Consider the following 7,804-nt stretch of genomic DNA (forward strand, 5'->3'; position numbering starts at 1 on the left):
CCATCGTATAGAACGAATAATAGCATCCAGTGAGAAAGTTATGGTCACTTCTACGTTCCGGGCAACCTAGGCTTCACTCTAGGGCGTTGCTCCACCAGACCAAACAGTTAGGGCCTTAGAAGTCAACGCCCGATGCATAAAATACAAAACAAATAGAACAGTTTTTCCATCGTGTAAAACGAATAATTGCTACCGGTGTGAAAGTTATGGTCATTTCTACGTTCCGGTCAACCTAGGCTTCACCATAGGGCGTTGTTCCACCAGATCGAATAGTTAGGGCCTAAGAAGTGAACGCCAGAAGCATAAAATGCAATAAAAATACAACAGTTTTTCCATCGTATAAAACGAATAATTGCAACCAGTGTGGAAGTTAACGTCATTTCTACTTTCCGGGCAACCTAGGCTTCACCCTAGGGCGTTGCTTCAACAGATTGAATAGTTAGGGCCTTAGAAGTCAACGCCGGAAGCATAAAATGCAATAAAAATACAATAGTTTTTCCATCATATAAAACGAGTAATTGCAACCAGTATGAAAGTTGTGGTCATTTCTACTTTCCGGGCAACCTAGGCTTCACCCTGGGGCGTTGCTCCAACAGATTGAATAGTTAGGGGCTTAGAAGTCAACGCCGGAAGCATAAAATGCAATAAAAATACAACAGTTTTTCCATCGTATAAAAGGATTAATTGCAACCAGTTTGAAAGTGATGGTCATTTCTACTTTCCGGGCAGCCTAGGTGTCACCCTACGGCGTTGCTCCAACAGATTGAATAGTCAGGGCCTTAGAAGTCAATGGCCGAAGCATAAAATGCAATAAAAATACAACAGTTTTTCCATCATATAAACGGAATAATTGCAACCCGTGTGAAAGTGATGGTCATTTGTACGTTCCAGGCAACCTAGGCTTCACTGTAGGGCGTTGTTCCACCAGATCGAATTGTTAGGGCCTAAGAAGTCAACGCCAGAAGCATAAGATACAATATAAATATAACAGTTTTTCCATCGTATAGAACGAATAATAGCAACCAGTGTGAAAGTTATGGTCATTTCGACTTTCCTGGGAACCTAGGCTTCACCCTAGGGCGTTGTTCCAACAGATTGAATAGTTAGGGCCTTAGAAGTCAACGCCCGAAGCATGAAATACAAAATAGATAGAACAGTTTTTCCATCGTATAAAACGAATAATTCCTACGAGTGTGAAAGTTATGGTAATTTCTACGTTCCGGGCAACCTAGGTTTCACTCTAGGGCGTTGCTCCACCAGATCACATAGCTAGGGACTTAGAATTCAACGCCATAAGAATAAAATACAATATAAGTACAACAGTTTTTCCATCGTATAAAATGAATAATTGGAAACATTGTGAAAGTAATGGTCATTTCTACGTTCCAGGCAACCTAGGCGTCACTCTAGGGCGTTAGTCCACGACATATAATAGCTACGGCCTTAGAAGTCAACACTAGAAGCATAAAATACAATATAAATACAACACCTTTTCCTTCGTATAAAGAGTATAATTGCAAACAGTGTGAAAGTAATGGTCATTTCTACGTTCCGGACAACCTAGGCTTCGCTCGAGGGCGCTGCTCCACCACATCGAATAGCTAAGGCCTTAGAAGTCAACGCTAGAAGCATAAAATACAATAAAAATGCAACAGTTTTTCCAACGTATAGCATGAATAATTGCAACCGGTGTGAATGTCATGGTCATTTCTACGTTCCGTGCAACCTAGGCTTGACTGTAGGCTGTTGCTCCACCAGATCGAATAGGTAGGGCCATAGAAATCAACGGCCGAAGCATAAAATACAAAATAAATAGAACAGTTTTTCCATCGTATAAAACGAATAATTGCAACCAGTGTGAAAGTTATGGGCATTTCTACGTTCCGGGCAACCTAGGCTTCACCCTAGGGCGTTGCTCCAACAGATTGAATAGTTAGGGCCTTAGAAGTCAACGCCCGAAGCATAAAATGCAATAAAAATACAACAGTTTTTCCATCGTATAACAGGAATAATTGTAACCAGTTTGAAAGTGATGGTCATTTCTACGTTCCGGGCAACCTAGGCTTCACTCTAGGGCGTTGCTCCACCAGATCGAATAGTTAGGGCCTAAGAAGTCAACACCAGGAGCATAAAATACAATATAAATACAACAGGTTTTCCATCCTATAATATGAATAATTGCAACCAGTGTGAAGGTGATGGTCATTTCTACGTTTCGGGCAACCTAGACTTCACTCTAGGGCGTTGTTCCACCAGATCGAATAGGTAGGGCCTAAGAAGTCAGCGCCGGAAGCATAAAATACAATATAAATATAACAGTTTTTCCATCGAATAAAACGAATAATAGCCACCAGTGTGAAGTTTATGGTCATTTCTATGTTCCGGGCAACCTAAGCTTCACTCTAGGGCGTTGCTCCACCAGATCGAACATTTAGTGCCTCAGAAGTCAACGCCAGAAGCATAAAATTCAATATAAATACAACAGTTTTTCCATCCTATAAAACGAATAATTGCAACCACTATGAAAGTTATGGTCATTTCTACTATCCGGGCAACCAAGGCTTCACCCTAGGGCGTTGCTCCACCAGACCGAATGGTTAGGGCCTTAGAAGTCAACGCCAGAAGCATAAGGTACAATATAAATACAACAGCTTTTCCATCGTATAACAGGAACAATAGCAACCAGTGTGAAAGATATGGTCATTTCTACGTTCCGGGCAACCTAGGTGTCACTATAAGGCGTTGCTCCACCAGATCGAATAGTTAGGGCCTAAGAAGTCAACGCCAGAAGCATAAAATACAATATAAATGCAACATCTTTTCCATCGTATAAAATGACAAATTGCAAAGAGTGTGAAAGTAATGGTCACTTCTACGTTCCGGGCAACCTAGATTTCACTCTAGGGCGCTGCTCCACCAGATCGAATAGTTAGGGCCTAAGAAGTGAGCGCAAGAAGCATAATATACAATATAAATACAACAGCTTTTCCATCGTATAAAACGTATAATTGCAACGAGTATGAAAGTTATGGTCATTTCTACTTTCCGGGCAACCTAGGCTTCACCCTAGGGCGTTGTTCCACCCGATCGAATAGTTAGGGCCTAAGAAGTGAACGCAAGAAGCTTAAAATACAATATAAATACAACAGTTTTTCCATCGTATAAAACGAATAATTGCAACCAGTGTGAAAGTTATGGTCATTTCTACGTTCCGGGCAATGTAGGCTACACTCTAGGGCGTTGCTCCAACAGATCGAATAGTTGGTGCCTTAGAAGTCAACGTCAGAAGCATAAAATACAATATAAAAGGACAGTTTTTCCATCATATAACAGGAGTAATTGCAACCAGTTTGAAAGTGATGGTCATTTCTACGTTCCGGGCACCCTAGGCTTCACTCTAGGGCGTTGCTCCACCATATCGAATACTTAGTGCCTTAGAAGTCAACGCCAGAAGCATAAAATACAATATAAATACAACAGTTTTTCCATCGTATAAAACGAATAATTGCAACCAGTATGAAAGTTATGGACATTTCTACTTTCCGGGCAACCTAGGCTTCACCCTAGGGCGTTGCTCCACCAGATCGAACAGTTAGCGCCTTAGAAGTCAACGCCAGAAGCATAAAATACAATATAAATACAACAGTTCTTCCATCGTATAAAACGAATAATTGCAACCAGTATGAAAGTTATGAACATTTCTACTTTCCGGGCAACCTAGGCTTCACCCTAGGGCGTTGCTCCAACAGACTGAATAGTTAGTGCCTTAGAAGTCAACGCCCGAAGCATAAAATGCAATAAAAATACAACAGTTTTTCCATCGTATAACAGGAATAATTGTAACCAGTTTGAAAGTGATGGTCATTTCTACGTTCCGGGCAACCTAGGCTTCACTCTAGGGCGTTGCTCCACCAGATCGAATAGTTAGGGCCTAAGAAGTCAACACCAGGAGCATAAAATACAATATAAATAAAACAGGTTTTCCATCCTATAATATGAATAATTGCAACCAGTGTGAAAGTGATGGTCATTTCTACGTTCCGTGCAACCTAGACTTCACTCTAGGGCGTGTTCCACCAGATCGAATAGTTAGGGCCTAAGAAGTCAGCGCCAGAAGCATAAAATACAATATAAATATAACAGTTTTTCCGTCGAATAAAACGAATAATAGCCACCAGTGTGAAAGATATGGTCATCTCTACGTTCCGGGCAACCTAGGCTTCACTCTAGGGCGTTGCTCCACCAGCTCGAATGGTTGGTGCCTCAGAAGTCAACGTCAGAAGCTTAAAATACAATAAAAATACAACAGTCTTTCCATCCTATACCAGGAATAATTGTAACCCGTGTGAGAGTGATGGTCATTTGTACGTTCCAGGCAACCTAGGCTTCACTCTAGGGCGTTGTACCACCAGATCGAATTGCTAGGGCCTAAGAAGTCAACGCCAGGAGCATGAGATACAAAATAAATAGAACAGTTTTTCCATCGCATAAAACGAATAATAGCAACCAGTGTCAAAGTTATGGTCATTTCTACGTTCCGGGCAACCTAGGCTTCACTCTAGGGCGTTGTTCCACCAGATCTAACAGTTAGGGCCTTAGAAGTCAACGCCCGAAACATAAAATACATAATGAATAGAACAGTTTTTCCATCGTATAAAACGAATAATTGCTACCAGTATGGAAGTTAACGTCATTTCTACTTTCCGGGCAACCTAGGCTTCACCCTAGGGCGTTGCTTCAACAGATTGAATAGTTAGGGCCTTAGAAGTCAACGCCGGAAGCATAAAATGCAATAAAAATACAATAGTTTTTCCATCATATAAAACGAGTAATTGCAACCAGTATGAAAGTTGTGGTCATTTCTACTTTCCGGGCAACCTAGGCTTCACCCTGGGGCGTTGCTCCAACAGATTGAATAGTTAGGGGCTTAGAAGTCAACGCCGGAAGCATAAAATGCAATAAAAATACAACAGTTTTTCCATCGTATAAAAGGATTAATTGCAACCAGTTTGAAAGTGATGGTCATTTCTACTTTCCGGGCAACCTAGGTGTCACCCTACGGCGTTGCCCCAACAGATCGAATTGTTAGGGCCTAAGAAGTCAACGCCAGAAGCATAAGATACAATATAAATATAACAGTTTCTCCATCGTATAGAACGAATAATAGCAACCAGTGTGAAAGTTATGGTCATTTCGACTTTCCTGGGAACCTAGGCTTCACCCTAGGGCGTTGTTCCAACAGATTGAATAGTTAGGGCCTTAGGAGTCAACGCCCGAAGCATGAAATACAAAATAAATGGAACAGTTTTTCCATCGTATAAAACGAATAATTCCTACGAGTGTGAAAGTTATGGTAATTTCTACGTTCCGGGCAACCTAGGTTTCACTCTAGGGCGTTGCTCCACCAGATCACATAGCTAGGGACTTAGAATTCAACGCCATAAGAATAAAATACAATATAAGTACAACAGTTTTTCCATCGTATAAAATGAATAATTGGAAACATTGTGAAAGTAATGGTCATTTCTACGTTCCAGGCAACCTAGGCGTCACTCTAGGGCGTTACTCCACGACATATAATAGCTACGGCCTTAGAAGTCAACGCTAGAAGCATAAAATACAATATAAATACAACAGTTTTTCCATCGTATAAAACGAATAATTGCAACCAGTATGAAAGTTATGGACATTTCTACTTTCCGGGCAACCTAGGCTTCACCCTAGGGCGTTGCTCCACCAGATCGAACAGTTAGCGCCTTAGAAGTCAACGCCAGAAGCATAAAATACAATATAAATACAACAGTTCTTCCATCGTATAAAACGAATAATTGCAACCAGTATGAAAGTTATGAACATTTCTACTTTCCGGGCAACCTAGGCTTCACCCTAGGGCGTTGCTCCAACAGACTGAATAGTTAGTGCCTTAGAAGTCAACGCCCGAAGCATAAAATGCAATAAAAATACAACAGTTTTTCCATCGTATAACAGGAATAATTGTAACCAGTTTGAAAGTGATGGTCATTTCTACGTTCCGGGCAACCTAGGCTTCACTCTAGGGCGTTGCTCCACCAGATCGAATAGTTAGGGCCTAAGAAGTCAACACCAGGAGCATAAAATACAATATAAATAAAACAGGTTTTCCATCCTATAATATGAATAATTGCAACCAGTGTGAAAGTGATGGTCATTTCTACGTTCCGTGCAACCTAGACTTCACTCTAGGGCGTGTTCCACCAGATCGAATAGTTAGGGCCTAAGAAGTCAGCGCCAGAAGCATAAAATACAATATAAATATAACAGTTTTTCCGTCGAATAAAACGAATAATAGCCACCAGTGTGAAAGATATGGTCATCTCTACGTTCCGGGCAACCTAGGCTTCACTCTAGGGCGTTGCTCCACCAGCTCGAATGGTTGGTGCCTCAGAAGTCAACGTCAGAAGCTTAAAATACAATAAAAATACAACAGTCTTTCCATCCTATAACAGGAATAATTGTAACCCGTGTGAGAGTGATGGTCATTTGTACGTTCCAGGCAACCTAGGCTTCACTCTAGGGCGTTGTACCACCAGATCGAATTGCTAGGGCCTAAGAAGTCAACGCCAGGAGCATGAGATACAAAATAAATAGAACAGTTTTTCCATCGCATAAAACGAATAATAGCAACCAGTGTCAAAGTTATGGTCATTTCTACGTTCCGGGCAACCTAGGCTTCACTCTAGGGCGTTGTTCCACCAGATCTAACAGTTAGGGCCTTAGAAGTCAACGCCCGAAACATAAAATACATAATGAATAGAACAGTTTTTCCATCGTATAAAACGAATAATTGCTACCAGTATGGAAGTTAACGTCATTTCTACTTTCCGGGCAACCTAGGCTTCACCCTAGGGCGTTGCTTCAACAGATTGAATAGTTAGGGCCTTAGAAGTCAACGCCGGAAGCATAAAATGCAATAAAAATACAATAGTTTTTCCATCATATAAAACGAGTAATTGCAACCAGTATGAAAGTTGTGGTCATTTCTACTTTCCGGGCAACCTAGGCTTCACCCTGGGGCGTTGCTCCAACAGATTGAATAGTTAGGGGCTTAGAAGTCAACGCCGGAAGCATAAAATGCAATAAAAATACAACAGTTTTTCCATCGTATAAAAGGATTAATTGCAACCAGTTTGAAAGTGATGGTCATTTCTACTTTCCGGGCAACCTAGGTGTCACCCTACGGCGTTGCCCCAACAGATCGAATTGTTAGGGCCTAAGAAGTCAACGCCAGAAGCATAAGATACAATATAAATATAACAGTTTTTCCATCGTATAGAACGAATAATAGCAACCAGTGTGAAAGTTATGGTCATTTCGACTTTCCTGGGAACCTAGGCTTCACCCTAGGGCGTTGTTCCAACAGATTGAATAGTTAGGGCCTTAGGAGTCAACGCCCGAAGCATGAAATACAAAATAAATGGAACAGTTTTTCCATCGTATAAAACGAATAATTCCTACGAGTGTGAAAGTTATGGTAATTTCTACGTTCCGGGCAACCTAGGTTTCACTCTAGGGCGTTGCTCCACCAGATCACATAGCTAGGGACTTAGAATTCAACGCCATAAGAATAAAATACAATATAAGTACAACAGTTTTTCCATCGTATAAAATGAATAATTGGAAACATTGTGAAAGTAATGGTCATTTCTACGTTCCAGGCAACCTAGGCGTCACTCTAGGGCGTTACTCCACGACATATAATAGCTACGGCCTTAGAAGTCAACGCTAGAAGCATAAAATACAATATAAATACAACACCTTTTCCATC

This window comes from Calliopsis andreniformis, unplaced genomic scaffold (assembly GCF_051401765.1).
Source record: "Calliopsis andreniformis isolate RMS-2024a unplaced genomic scaffold, iyCalAndr_principal scaffold0004, whole genome shotgun sequence".
In the NCBI taxonomy this organism is placed as follows: Eukaryota; Metazoa; Arthropoda; class Insecta; order Hymenoptera; family Andrenidae; genus Calliopsis; species Calliopsis andreniformis.